The sequence below is a fragment of the Myxocyprinus asiaticus genome, chromosome 24, assembly GCF_019703515.2.
Source record: "Myxocyprinus asiaticus isolate MX2 ecotype Aquarium Trade chromosome 24, UBuf_Myxa_2, whole genome shotgun sequence".
Classification (NCBI taxonomy): domain Eukaryota; kingdom Metazoa; phylum Chordata; class Actinopteri; order Cypriniformes; family Catostomidae; genus Myxocyprinus; species Myxocyprinus asiaticus.
In genome coordinates, this window is record NC_059367.1 from 42,972,201 (window position 1) to 42,986,899 (window position 14,699).

At 44.4% G+C, this 14,699-nt stretch overlaps 1 protein-coding gene across 2 annotated transcripts in view; it reads right to left on the bottom strand.

Moving 5' to 3' along the window:
- The window catches only part of LOC127414602 (solute carrier family 35 member E2A-like), a 72,185-nt gene that overhangs the window by 30,015 nt on the left and 27,471 nt on the right, over positions 1-14,699 (bottom strand). The window contains exon 1 of one of the 2 annotated variants that reach the window (XM_051652750.1): positions 6,818-8,367. The exons of the other annotated variant lie outside the window; for it this stretch is intronic. The gene's annotated coding sequence lies outside the window, so the exon portion shown is untranslated. Of the gene's footprint in view, positions 1-6,817; positions 8,368-14,699 lie in introns of those variants that run through there. 2 annotated transcript variants of the gene reach the window in all.

Consider the following 14,699-nt stretch of genomic DNA (forward strand, 5'->3'; position numbering starts at 1 on the left):
ACAAACAATGGGTCTCTTTCTGACATGTAAAGGGAAAGTCTGTGCATTTACAAATGTTCTTAAAACCTTATTATTACAACTCTCCTCGATAAAATTGAAACCAGAAATGATTAAAGTACTCAGTCTTGGTATCACAGGTGAATAACACAATGCACCTTTAACCACCTGAGCCAGAATAGCTTTTAACAAAGACATATACAATCTCCGAGTACACGAGACATTGTGCTTTCCACAAAAATCATCATAACTGAGAAAATTCCCCATCCATAATGTGTACAATAGACCAGACACCTTTATCCATCCAATCACGAAAAAAACACAGACTTTCTATTAATGAGGATACACCTATTATTCCACAAACAGCAACTATGTGGGGAAAAATTGTGTTTGTATAACATCTTCCAATATAATAATACCTGACTATGAAAAGACGATAGTTTGCATTTTAATTTTGAAGGCTCAAAATCACACCTCAAAAGGAAATCAAGGCCCCCAAAAAAGCAGCATCCTCTTCAGTAGAGTGAGTCTCTTGCAAAAAAAAACAGTGTGACTTCTGCCCTTTACAAAACATAAATATACCTTATGTTTTACTATGTCCTTTAGTCCCCTTGCATTTAACGAACAAAAAGATAAACAAGACTTTAAAGAGAACATACACTCACAGAACTCACAGTGAACAAATGACTTATGCCATTACAAAAAAGTCGAGATCAGATGAATGAAACTGCAACAGTTACAAAAAAAGTCCTTCAAAAATCAACACAATTCCCAATTTTCCAAATTCCACCATCAGCCCAAAATCTGCTTCCCCTTGATGAAAGCAAATGGCCCATGAAAGAACGTCACTTTTCCTTCAGCACGTGCTTGTTTAATGTGAGGCCAAAGCGCTTCTCTAGATTCTCTGTCCTCTTGAAGTCCTCCGCGAAAGGAATGCCTGCCTCCTTACACATGGCTGATCCCTTTGACAACACCCAAACTTGATCTCTGTAGATTCTCTTTGAAAACTGAATGATGATTTGCCGCATGCGATTTCCTTTCTTTCTGCCAATTCAATGAACTGTGTCAACTGCCTCTTCCATTTCCCAGGGCACTCCAGGAGCAATCTTTGAAAGCAGCGAAATCACTTCTTCTCTGATGTTCTCGTTCTGTTTCTCTGGCGAGCCTTTGATGTGTAAGTTCCAACCCCTTTTGTAGTGATCCAGTTCTCCTACCCTCACCGTCAGCTCTTTATTTTCCTGTTTGAGAACAGAAAGATCCAGATCCATTTCAGCTGCTTTCTGCTTGTGAGCTTTCAGCTCTCCCTTAACCTCAGAGATGACACTACAGTTCTCTTCCATTTTCTTTGACAACTCCTCCAACTTTAATTCCTGCAGGTCAAACCTCCTTCCGAGAGAGTGAATAGCCTCGAGGGTATCTCTTCCTCCTGCTCAGGATGCACTTTCTTCATGACGTGCACTTTGCTGGGAGTAACAGGTAGATTCTCAGCACCAGTTTCCTCCAAAAGACGCTTGTTTGCAGCAACAGCTACCTCCATCACTTCGGCATAATCATGCTCGTTTCTGTTACTACTCACTATCTTATCTTCAGATTGTTTTGCTCTGCCTGCCATCTTTAGATGATGAGAAATATATTACATTGAAAAACTAGTTGGAAAAAGTCTGAAAACATGAAAATAAACTTTAGGACTTCGCTAGTTGTTAACTATGCTGCCATCTAGTACACCATCTTGGATCCAATCAATAAGACGTAATGTAGCTGCATAACACGCACACTCAGTTGAAGGTGCGCATGCACGCACGCACACACACACAGACACACACAGACAGACAGACACACACAGACAAACAAACACACACACACACACACACACACACACACACACAGACAGACAGACACACACAGACAGACAGACACAGACAGACAGACACACACAGACACACACACACTGCTCTCAATCTTCCTTATCTCTCTCTCTCTCTTCATATCCTAGTAATTTAGTTTGATTAGATATTTTAAATGCATAGTTAACATTTTCATTTAATATTGTTTTATAATAACGATGCAAGGCAAACTGGTTTCTATTTCAATTCTTTATTTACATTTTAGTACATCCTTAACTGGTTTGGAGTGCATACATACTAGTTGCGTTGTATTATTATTTTGCGTTGTTTTTTATATTTATTTCTGTTGAGTTTAAGTTACCGGTGAGGTGGAGAGATGAATGGTGTTGATCCGCGGTCATGGCCATCGGAAGCGGCGCCCTAGAGAGTGACAAAGAATGGGGTCCGGGCAGAAACCACGAATTTCACTCCTGATGATTCCGCCCGAGCAAACCAAATGATGAAACATCACGGGGAGAGGAAAATAGATTTTGACAATCTTTTGTTAAATATATTTATATATAATTTATAGTTATGAAATGTTAGTGAATTATTTCTTTTGTTATTCTTTTCTTTGTTTGTCTGGATGTAATCCAGATGTATAAATGTTATATGTTAAATGTCATGTTAATGTTTAATCCCTATTGTGTTTAAGTGGGCCCACCGTCTTCCTTATAAGCTTGGTTGTTGTCTCAGTAAGGAGGTCAGTTTTGTTCTATTCAGTTCTCTTCAGTTGAGCAATAGTTTGAGTTTTGTTCTGTTCAGTTGATCTCAGTATTTCAGTCTAATTTAATTATGGTTGTAAAGGAGGAGGCGAGAAGCAGCTTTCCTTGTTTAGGTAAGGGTTTATTTTTCCTCTTCGCAGCACAATTTACAGTCTCTCTTTAAACACTAAGTTAAACCAGTATCTCACACCGCTTCACAAAATAAACTCTCATTAAAATCTTTGCTCTGGTTCGGCTCTGTTTTGACCAGTCTCTTTCTCTCTCTCCCTCTTCTACTTGCGGTGTGTCTATTTATGCCGCTCTCCCCGTGCTCACTGAAATTAGAGACAGGTGTTAGACATGATTTCGCTCAGGTGTAAGCGCCCTTATCGCTTTCTCTCTCTCCGGAGAGATGCTTGACCACGCCCCCGCTGCCACATATCCTCACCGCCCGACTCAGGCCGGGGCGGCATCCGGTCTGCCTACCACTCCCCCCCGATTCCTGGAAAGGAAGTCGGCGACAGCCGTCTGCACCCCCGGTCTGTGGACCACCTTGAACTTAAACGGCTGAACAGCCAGATACCAACGGGTGATCCGGGCATTAGTATCTTTCATGCGGTGGAGCCACTGGAGTGGGGGGGTTGATCCGAGCAGAAGGTGAAGGCCCACCCCAGCAGGTAGTATTGGAGAGTGAGGACCGCCCACTTGATGGTGAGACACTCCTTTTCCACGGTGCTGTACTTAGTTTCTCTTAACGAAAGCTTACAGCTAATGTACAGCACCGGGCACTCCTCCCCCTCCACCACCTGCGAGAGTACGGCCCCCAGCCCTCTGTCTGAAGCATCTGTCTGTAAAACAAAAGGGAGAGAGAAGTCAGGTGAATGTAAAAGCGGCCCCCCGCAAAGTGCAGCTTTAACTTGCGTGAATGCCCGCTGACACTGCTCCGTCCACTGGACTGGATCTGGAGCTCCCTTTTTAGTGAGATCAGTCAGCGGGCTGGTGACATCCGAATAATTAGGTATGAACCTTCTATAATAGCCAGCCAGCCCCAGGAACTGTCTCACCCCCTTTTTGGTCTTGGGTCTCGGGCAGGTCACAATCGCCGCTGTCTTGTCAATTTGGGGACGCACCTGCCCGTGGCCCAAGTGGAACCCCAGATACCGTACCTCCACCCATCCAATTGCGCACTTCTTCGGGTTCGCTGTGAGTCCCGCTCGGCGCAGCGATCTCAGAACCGCCCACAGATATTGCATATGCCGCTGCCAATCATTGCTAAAAATGATGATGTCATCTAAATAGGCAGTGGCGTAAGCTGAATGCAGTCTGAGGATTCGGTCCATGAGATGCTGAAACGTAGCCGGGTCTCCAAACAAACCGAACGGAAGTGTCACAAATTGGTGTAATCCAAACGGTGTGGAGAAGGCGGTTTTCTCACGGGAAATTGGTGTCAAGGGGATCTGCCAATAACCCTTCGTCAAATCCAATGTCGAAAAAAAATGAGCAGTGCCCAACCGATCGAGCAACTCATCAACGCGAGGCATTGGATATGCATCAAATTTAGACACCGCGTTGACTTTTCTATAATCCACACAGAATCGTACAGACCCGTCGCTCTTAGGCACTAGAACAACTGGGCTGGACCAGTCACTGTGGGATTCTTCTATTACCCCCATATCAAGCACTGCATCTAATTCTTCCCGAATGATTTTTTTCTTGTGTTCGGGTAATCGATAGGGGCGGCTACATACCACAGCCCCCGGCTCGGTCTCGATGTGGTGGTGAATGAGTTTTGTACGTCCCGGTAGAGGGAGAACACATCTGCAAACTCCTGTTGCAACCTAGCAACCTCCGCGAGTTGGCTCGGTGAGAGGTGGTCTCCGCAATTTACTGGGGTGAACTGTTTATGTTTTGAACTCACCGCCGGTCCGAGCTCCGCCTTCTCGGGAACTACCGTAGCCAATGTCACGGGAACCGCCTCCCTCCACAGTTTCAGGAGATTGAGGTGGTATATTTGACGTGCGTCCCCTCTATCGGTTCGTTTAACCTCATAATCGAGATCTCCCACTCGTTGTGTGACTTCAAAGGGTCCTTGCCACTTGGCGAGTAATTTAGAGCTCGATGTGGGAAGCAATACAAGCACTTTATCTCCCGGTGCAAATTCCCTTAGCTGAGTTCCCCTGTCATACAGTCGGCGCTGTCGTTCTTGAGCTTGGAGCAAATTCTCCTGTGTTAGTTGTCCCAAAGTGTGGAGTTTTGCTCTAAGATCAAGAACGTACTGAATTTCATTTTTACTGTTTGAAGGTCCTTCCTCCCAGGCTTCTCGCAATACATCAAGCACGCCGCGTGGGCGTCGCCCATACAGCAGTTCGAATGGAGAGAAGCCAGTGGAGGCTTGTGGGACCTCTCGTACTGCAAATAACAGGGGGTCGAGCCATTTATCCCAATTTCTAGCATCGTCGTGTACGAACTTACGAATCATGTTTTTGAGGGTTTTATTAAATCGTTCCACCAGGCCATCCGTTTGAGGATGGTATACACTGGTGCGAATCGATTTAATATTTAACAACTCGTACAGTTCGCGTAGTGTCCGTGACATAAACGTTGTGCCCTGATCGGTGAGGATTTCTTTCGGAATCCCCACCCGGGAGATTATTTTGAAGAGTGCCTCCGCAACACTGCGTGCTGAGATGTTGCGAAGAGGCACTGCTTCTGGATATCGTGTTGCATAGTGCACTAGGACCAATACAAAGCGATGTCCGCATGCTGACCGTTCTAATGGCCCGACGAGGTCCATTCCAATTCTCTCAAAGGGGACCTCGATCAAAGGGAGAGGGCGCAATGGCACTTTTGGGGTGGCCGGTGGGTTAACCAGTTGGCATTCGTGGCATGCCGCACACCACCTGCGGACATCGCTGCCAATGCCCGGCCAATAAAAACGGACTATTAGACGGTTCAGTGTTTTCCTTTCTCCTAGGTGACCCGCCATGGGATTATAATGAGCCACCTGGAATACCATTTCCCGACGGCTCCTTGGAATCAAGAGTTGGGTTGTATCCTCTTTGGTCTGAGTGTCCTGTGTCACTCTATACAACTGCTCATTTATAATGGCAAAATAGGGGTATGAAAGGGCGTTGTCCGGCTGGAGTCGTTGACCATCGATGACTCTCACTTGGACAAAGGCGTGTTTGAGGGTTTCGTCTCGCGACTGCTCCAAAGGGAAATCCCTGTCAGGGAATTCCCTGAGAAAGGTAAGGGTTTATTTTTCCTCTTCGCAGCACAATTTACAGTCTCTCTTTAAACACTAAGTTAAACCAGTATCTCACACCGCTTCACAAAATAAACTCTCATTAAAATCTTTGCTCTGGTTCGGCTCTGTCTTGACCAGTCTCTTTCTCTCTCTCCTTATTCTACTTGTGGTGTGTCTATTTATGCCGCTCTCCCCGTGCTCACTGAAATTAGAGACAGGTGTTAGACATAATTTCGCTCAGGTGTAAGCGCCCTTATCACTTTCTCTCTCTCCGGAGAGATGCTTGACCACGCCCCCGCTGCCACAATGGTATTTGACTGAGTTTATTCATTTTGTATTTTTTATGATTATTTGTTTGAAAGATTGTAGGTTAAAATAAAGACCCATTTTTTTTGTTGAAAAGTGAGAGAATGTAATTCTCTTTCATTTAGCTGCTGCCTCTTGTTGTTTTGAGCACAAACACATCATGGACTCATTCTTTCACCCATCTACGCTATTTTTAATTGTTGGTGTATATAAACATAGAACGGTGTAAGGGGGTTTAGTGGAAAGGAGGAGGCGAGAACCGGCTTGACAACTTAAATAATAATTTAATAAACAATTTAAACAAAACACACAACCAAAAACACACAGTACAGCTGCCTGTAATTCTCTCTCTCTCGAACTGTCATCCCTGGCCGCCTTTATCCCTCGCGTGCCCCATCAGGCTGATTGGGGACCGGGTGTGTCTCATTCCAGTCCAGCCCCGCCCTCCTTCTCTCTACACTCCTCCCGGCGTTGCCTCAGGCCGGGGAGCCCCCGGTATGACGTACATCCCCCCCCACCCTTCCTCTCATTCCACCCTTATGCTCCGACTGCCGGCGTGTCCTCCCCGCCTTCCTCGACCTGGGAGGGGAAAAAACAACAACAACACAAAATGGCGAGGGAAAGGCCAACACGGAGCGACAGAGAGAGAGAGAGAGGAGAGAGAGAAAAAAGAAACTCACCAGTTCTCTGATGCGCCATCGCATGGTCCCCGATCACTACTCCACCCTCTCAGGCGGACTGCAGCCGCTCCTCCCCAGGCGGACCGGAGTCAGACCTCCGACCCCCAGCGGACAGAACGCCCCTCCGCATTCCTGGCGTCCCGTGGGGACTCTCCTCCACCCCTGGCAGCGGCCCTACCATTCCAGGCAGTCGGGGAGTCGCTTCCCTCCTCCCCCCGCGGACGGCGGTCTTCTCTCAACCCTCCGCGTTCCCGGGGGATGGCAGGGCACTCCTCCGCTCCAGGCGGTCGGGGAGTCCCGTCCCCACTCGCCTCGTGGACGGTGGCCGTTCCCCGCGTCCGGGTGGTCGGGCTACTCCGTCCCCTGTCGGACGGCAGCGGCGCTCCCCTGGGTGTCGAGGACTTTGCAACAGGAATCCCTCCTCCTTCCCGGGTTTCGGCACCAGTGTAAGGGGGTTTAGTGGAAAGGAGGAGGCGAGAACCGGCTTAATAATATAAATAATAATTTAATAAACAATTTAAACAAAACACACAACCAAAAACACACAGTACAGCTGCCTGCAATTCTCTCTCTCTCGAACTGTCGTCCCCGGCCGCCTTTATCCCTCGTGCGCCCCATCAGGCTGATTGGGGACCGGGTGTGTCTCATTCCAGCCCGGCCCCGCCCTCCTCAGCTCTACAAACGTCTTTGACCGTTTCTGTATGTTTCCAGTGATATCCACCTCAGTGCGCCTTCAGTATGTGTGTGTGTGTAATTTCACCGTTCTTTGGACTATGATGTGTTCATTTTTTTTCCGGCTCATGTCAGCGTGTAAACCAGTCATAATGCGATTCAAGCTTTGCAAAGGAACTGTTATTGAAGGATGGGGCAGTTAAAAACACTTCAAAAACATAAGTAAACCATTTCATTCAAGAATATTTCAAATGTCATGACTGTTTGATAGTTTATGGTGCTGTGTGTTAGCTGTTAGGCTTGAGATGTACAGTTTAATATATTCAGATGCAATGTGTTGGATGTGTGTTATGTGTAAACCCTGCAATTTTGTTTTGTAATGTGAGGTTTCTATTCCGATTGAGTTTGCTGAATTTGAGGGGCTGCACGATGTTAGCCAATCATAACAGTGGGCATTTCAGGAGGTGCTTAGTCCAAAACTGAGTGTTTCAGACAAAGGCCCAAAAGCAGGGTGGAAAATGATCATATTGTCACAGTCTGGGCTGGACAGTCCCTTTTGTCTGTCTTGTGTTGGTGTGTGTGTCTGTGTTTCCCTTTCTCTCTCCCTCTTGTGCTTTGCAGGTGCCATGTGGAGAACGTCAGCTCTGTTGCCAGGACGACTGATTGTTTCTACACCCAGCTCGTCACCAGCGGCACCTGCCTCCAATTACCAGCTCCTATATATTCTCACCTTTGTTGTTCTGTCTTGGTTGGATTGTTTTGCTGTGTTGCAACACTGTCAGTGTGTTCTGGTCTGTTTCCAGTTTCAGTCGTTCTAGATTCTGTTTTGTTTTCAGTTGTTTATTCTTCACTGTCATGAGAGTTTTGATTTGTATTTTATTTATTTAAATAAAAGCCCTATTCTGCCTTCCTGCATTTGGGTCCTTCTCTCAGCAACATGTACCTTGACCCATATATTTTTAAATTGTGACTGTGCAAAAAAACTTTTATAACATTATCATTGGACCTCAGGGAAGATAATACAATTATAAAAATAGCACTTTATGACCCTTTTAACCTGTTGATGTGCATGCCCCCCCCGCCCCCCAGAAATGTTGTCACTTTAATTAAATGAGTTCACATTTACTATATAGTCTAGTCAAAAAAAGAGTTACTAATGTTGACAAATTATAAAGATGTATAATTTGTCAACATTATGAACAATTTTGAACAGCACACTATATAGTAAATGTGAACTCATTTAAGCAAAGTAAAGTCAAACCCATGGGTGGGGTCAATGAGCATCAACAGGTTAAGTGGGAGTCCAGGAGGGAGTGGAAGGACAGGATATGGTGAAATTCCTGGATGGGTTCTTTCAGAATCTGCTTGACATAACGGGCCATAAGATGGAAATCGAGCGAGCTCACAGCGATCTGCTGAGGGAGACAGGCCCCAATCAATTCTGGCCAAATTTCTGAGATCATCCGATAAAGATCTTGTGTTGCGTGGGTTGAGTAAAGGAAGGCTTTCTTGAAAGAACCACATTTTCTTGTTCCCAGACTTTGCAAACTCTTCAAGAGAGAAACGGAATCAATTCAAGGAATGCAAGAAACTTTTACATCAACGGAAGGTTGTTTTTGCACTGATATTCCCGGACAAATTGAGAATAAATGCTAAGGTTGGCCGTAAAACATTTACATGCCCACAGCAAGCGATATCCTTCATAAGGTCAATAGAGTGAGTGAGTTGTGTTGTACTCACGTTGCCGCCCAGTGGACCAACTCTCTGAACATTCACTTGACTGTTTGAAGATTCTGTGTGAGCCGTTGGCACCCCTCATGATAGGAGGAGATTTTAATCTTTTGATGGACTCAGTCCTTGATCACAGTGAAGCAAAAGTGTGCAAGCCCCCTAGAGCAACAGTGACACTTCACAGGATGTGTAAGAATCTTGGTCTTACAGATATTTGGAGACTTTTGAACCCATCTGGTAGGGACTACACATTTTTTTCATCAGTCCATAAGATTTACTCTAGAATAGATTTAAAAAATATATATTTATATACATATATATATAAAAGTCCCTGATTTCATCGGTTATTGATTGCTCAATTGGGAACATTTTAGTCTCAGATCATGCCCTGGTGTGTTTAGAGGTGTTGCCACATACGGAGAAAAAGAAATCATATAGTTGGCGCTTTAATGTATCCCTTTTGCAAAATCCTGAATTCCAACAAATGCTAAAGGCTGAAATCATTGTCTATATGGAGACCTACTGGTCCTCAGAATCCTCTGTGGCCGTGGCTTGGGAGGCACTTAAGGTGGTTCTTAGGGGCCTCATTCACCAAAAAATCCAAAACACAAGAACTTGTGGAATTGAAAGGGAATATTAAAAGTGCAGAGGCAGAGCTGAAGCGCTGAATGTCATCTAATGGCCTCAGAGAATTGACCCAATTGAAATACAGATATAATACTATTTTGTCACAGAAGGTGGAGTTTTGGCTATTAAGGGCAAGACAGTTATACTTTGAGTCGGGGGACAAAGCAATATTTACCTTGACCATTGATATTAATAATTCTTTTAGGGGCCTGGGTAGTTCAGCGAGTAAAGACACTGACTACCACCCCTGGAGTCACGAGTTCGAATCCAGGGCATGCTGAGTGACTCCAGCCAGGTCTCCTAAGGCGTTTGATATGGTAGAATGGGATTATCTTTTTAAGATTTTGGAAATATACGGGAATACTTTTATTGGATGGATTAAGTTACTTTATAGACACCCAGTAGCGGCGGTACAAAAAATGCATTAACTTTAGATTATTTTACTCTGGATAGGGGCACCCGGCAGGTTTGCCCTCTTTCCCCATTATTGTTCTGTCTTGCCCTGGAACCATTAGCAGCCGTGATAAGAAAGGAGGATGATTTTCCAGGGGTGATGGTGGTTAACGCAGATGATATTTTATTATTCATCTCCGACCCTACTAGATATATGCCTTGCCTCCACAGAATTATTACTTCCTTTTCTAAATTCACAGGATACAGAGTCAGTTGGTCTAAATCCGAAGCTTTGGCTCTGACAGCGTACTGCCCAGTAATGGCTTTTCAGCTGGGCGCCTTCCAGTGGCCCAAACAGGGCATTAAGTATTTGGGCATTTTTTTCCCAGCAAATTTGTATGATTTATTTAGTGTCAGTTTTGACCCTTTAATAAAAAGTTTTTCGAGTGATGTGGACAGGTGGGCTTCATTAAATTTATCTATGATTGGGAAGGTTAATGTTATTAAAATGAACTGTATTCCAAAATTCAACTACCTGCTACAATCTCTCCCTGTAGATGTCCCCCTCTCTTATTTCAAGCAATCTGATAGCATAGCGAAGTCCTTCATTTGGAATGGTAAACATCCCAGATTACATTTCAGTAAGTTGCATAGGCTGATTGACAAAGGTGGACTAGGTTGCTTCCACCTGAGAGAGCCCCTGCCTGGTTTTGTATTGAATAGGAAGTTCTTGCCCCTATTTCGCCATTGCAAAGCCTTTCTAACATTATCTTGCATTTGCACTCAGTGAGGACAAAAGTGTCCAGAGTGTTTAATTCGGACATTTATTTAAATGTTGCCTCGAGCATATGGCTGGACACAAAATTATGTATTTATAAGTCCCCTTTCTGCTGGTCAGAGTGGATTGTGAGGGAGGTTTATACACTCAGTGACCTATATGAGAGGGGAGTGTTGAGATCCTTTGAAAATTTGGTTCAACATTTTGGGATTCCCAGATCTCAGTTCTTTAGGTATTTACAGCTGCGCCACCTGCTCTGTACTATTTTGGGAGTAGCATACACCCCCCTAAAGCAGCAGATACTCTGGGAGTGGTGATTATTGCTTTTGGAAAAGGCAATGAGGCATCAGTGTATTACTCCCTGTTGATTCAGAGTCTGGGGGACTTCTATCAAGAAATTATTGGAGAAAGATTTAAACTTGGTATTGGAGGAGGGCGTGTGGGCTAGGATTCTAAAAAATGTCAAGTCTGCATCTAGAGATGCAAGGGTGCACCTTATGCAATTCAAGATTTTACATCGATTCTATTGGACCCCCTCTAGATTGTATAGGCTTGGTCTTAAAGGCACACCCACCTGCTGGTGATGCCAATCAGAAGATGGAGACACAACCCATGTTTTTTGGTGGTGTGTTAAGATCCAAGAATTTTGGTTGAAGTTTCAGAGTTTTATGTGTGATGTATTGGGCACTGAAATTTAATTTAGCCCCAGACTCTGTATTTTAGGAGATGGGGCAGTCATCAATATAGGAGATAAACACATAAACAATTGGGTTCTAACTTAAGGGGATGGAAGTCGGCTGGAGTACCCTCATTTCAAGAATTGTGCACGGAGATGGGGAGGGTGGCAGATTTGTTGGGATTAATTTGATGGGAAATGGGGCAGCTATTTGGCATTTTTGGAGGGCTCTCGGGAAGGGGCAGTGGAGAGAGAAGTTTTGTTTTAAATGTGTGTGATTATTATTTTTTTTTTCTGTGTGCCTATAATCATGTGTGACCACAGGGATGTGTGACCCTTTTTCTCCCAATTTGGAATGCCCAATTCCAAATGCGCTCTAAGTCCTCGTGGTCGCATAGTGATTCACCTCAGTTCGGGTGGCGGAGGACGAATCCCAGTTGCCTCCGCGTCTGAGACAGTCAACCCACGCATCTTATCATGTGGCTTGTTGAGCGCGCTGCCACGGAGACATAGCGTGTGTGGAGGCTTCACGCCATCCACCGCGGCAACCACACTCAATTCACCATGCGCCCCCACCGAGAACAAACCACATTATAGTGACCACGAGGAGGTTACCCCATGTGACTGTACCCTCCCTAGCAACCGGGCCAATTTGGTTGCTTAGGAGACCTGGCTGGAGTCACTCAGCACGCCCTGGGATTCGAACTAGCGAACTAGCGAACTCCAGGAGTGGTAGCCAGCGTATTTTAACACTGAGCTACCCAGGCCCCATGACCACAGGTATGTTGTTGAGGGTCAGGGTGGAGTTGGGGATTGGGAAAGGGAGGGGTAATAGTGGGGGTTAAATGTTGATTATGTGTATATATGTTTTGCTTTTCTTTGTTTTTTTATGATTATCATTTTTTATTTGAACATAGAAAAGCAAACCATAAATACACAAAATCAACATTTAACTTCCACTATTACACTCTGAACCCTCAACCAAAACCCCTGGATCTTAACACACACCCAAAAACGTCTCCATCCTCCGACTGGCATCGCCAGTATGTGGGTGTGTCTTTAAGACCAAGCCTATACAATCTAGAGGGGCTCCAATAGAACCTATGTAAAATCTTGAATTGCATCTCTACATACAGACTTGACATTTTTTAGAATCCTAGCCCACAATCCTTCCTCCAATACCAAGTTTCTCTTGACAGAAGTTAGAGTTCTGTCCCCCAGACTCTGAATTAACAGGGAGAAATACACCGATACCTCATGACCTTTTCCAAAAGCAGTAATCACCACTCCAAGAGTATCTGCCGCTTTAGGGGGATGTATGCTACTCCCAAAAACAATACAGAGCAGGTGGCGCAGCTGTAAATATCTATAGAACTGAGATCTGGGAATCCCAAAATGTTGAACCAAATTTTCAAAAAATCTCAGCACTCTCATATAGGTCACCGAGTGTAGAAACCCCCCTCACAATCGACTCTGACCAGCAGAAAGGGGACTTATCAATACATAATTTTGGGTTCAGCCATATGCTTGAGGCAATATTTAAATAAATGTCTGAATTAATCACTCTGGACACTTTTGTTCATATGGAGTGCAAATGTGAGATAACGGGGTGTAACTTAACTTCTACGATTAGGGGCAAGAACTTCTTGTTCAGTACTAACCAGGGAGGTTAGTCTCTCTCAGGTGGAAGTGACCAATGAGCCAAATGTCTGAAGCCCACCTGCCCACATCGCTCGAAAACTTTTTATTAAGGGATCAAAATGAACTTGAACTAAATCAGACAAATTTGCTTGGAATAAAATGCCCAAATACTTAATGCCCTGCTTGGGCCACTGGAAGGCGCCCCTCTGGAAAGCCGTTACTGGGCAATACACTGTCAGAGCCAAAGCTTCAGATTTAGACCAACTGACTCTGTATCCTGTGAACTTAGAAAAGGAATTAATCATTCTGTGGAGGCAAGGCATAGATCTAGTGGGGTCGGAGACGAATAATAAAATATAATCTGCGTAAAGCAAAAGCTTATGCGCCACACCTCCCGCCACCACCCCTGGAAAATTCTCTTCCCTTCTGATCATGGCTGCTAATGGTTCCAGGGCAAGACAGAACAGTAATGAGGAAAGAGGGCAACCTTGCCGGGTGCCCCTATCCAGAGTAAAATAATCTGAAGTTAATGCATTTTTTGTACCGCCACTACTGGGTGTCTATAAAGTAACTTAATCCATCCAATAAAAGTATTCCCGAACCCGTATATTTCCAAAATCTTAAAAAGATAATCCCATTCTACCATATCAAACGCCTTTTCAGCATCAAGTGAGATGGCCACGACCGAAGTCTGATCATTCGCCACTGACCACATTATATTGATGAGACACCTAATGTTATCAGAAGAGCCGTGGCTCTAAATAAACCCCACCTGATCTATATGTATAAGAGATGTCATAACTTAATCGGTTAGCCAAAATTTTTAACAATATTTTAACTTCTAGGTGGATCAGGGAAATTGGACAATAACTCCTACACTCACTTAGATCTTTGTCTTTTTTAAGAATCAGACTGATCTGGGCTTGCCTCATGGTTGGTGGAAGCTTTCCAATCTTTAATAATTCCGTATAAATTTCTAACAAAAGTGGAGCCAGTTCTGTAGCATAAGATAAAAAAAAACTCAGTGGCAAAGCCATCTGACCTGGAGCCTTGCCTGTAGGCAAGACCTTAATTACCTTGCCAAGCTCCTCCAAGGTTATCTCAGAATCAAGAGAATTGTTTTGCTCAATCGTCAGTTTAGGGAGTTCTAATGGTTCCACAAAATTCCTAATATCTTCATCCATAGACAAAGACGTGGAACTATAGTGATCAAGATAAAATTCTTTAAAAGCATTATTAATATCAATGGCAGAGGTAAAAATTTCACCACCAGCAGATTTCACTGAGGGAATGGTAGAAAAAGACTCTCTCTGCTTTATATATCTAGCCAAAAGCTTCCCTGTTTTGTCCTCCGACTCAAAGTA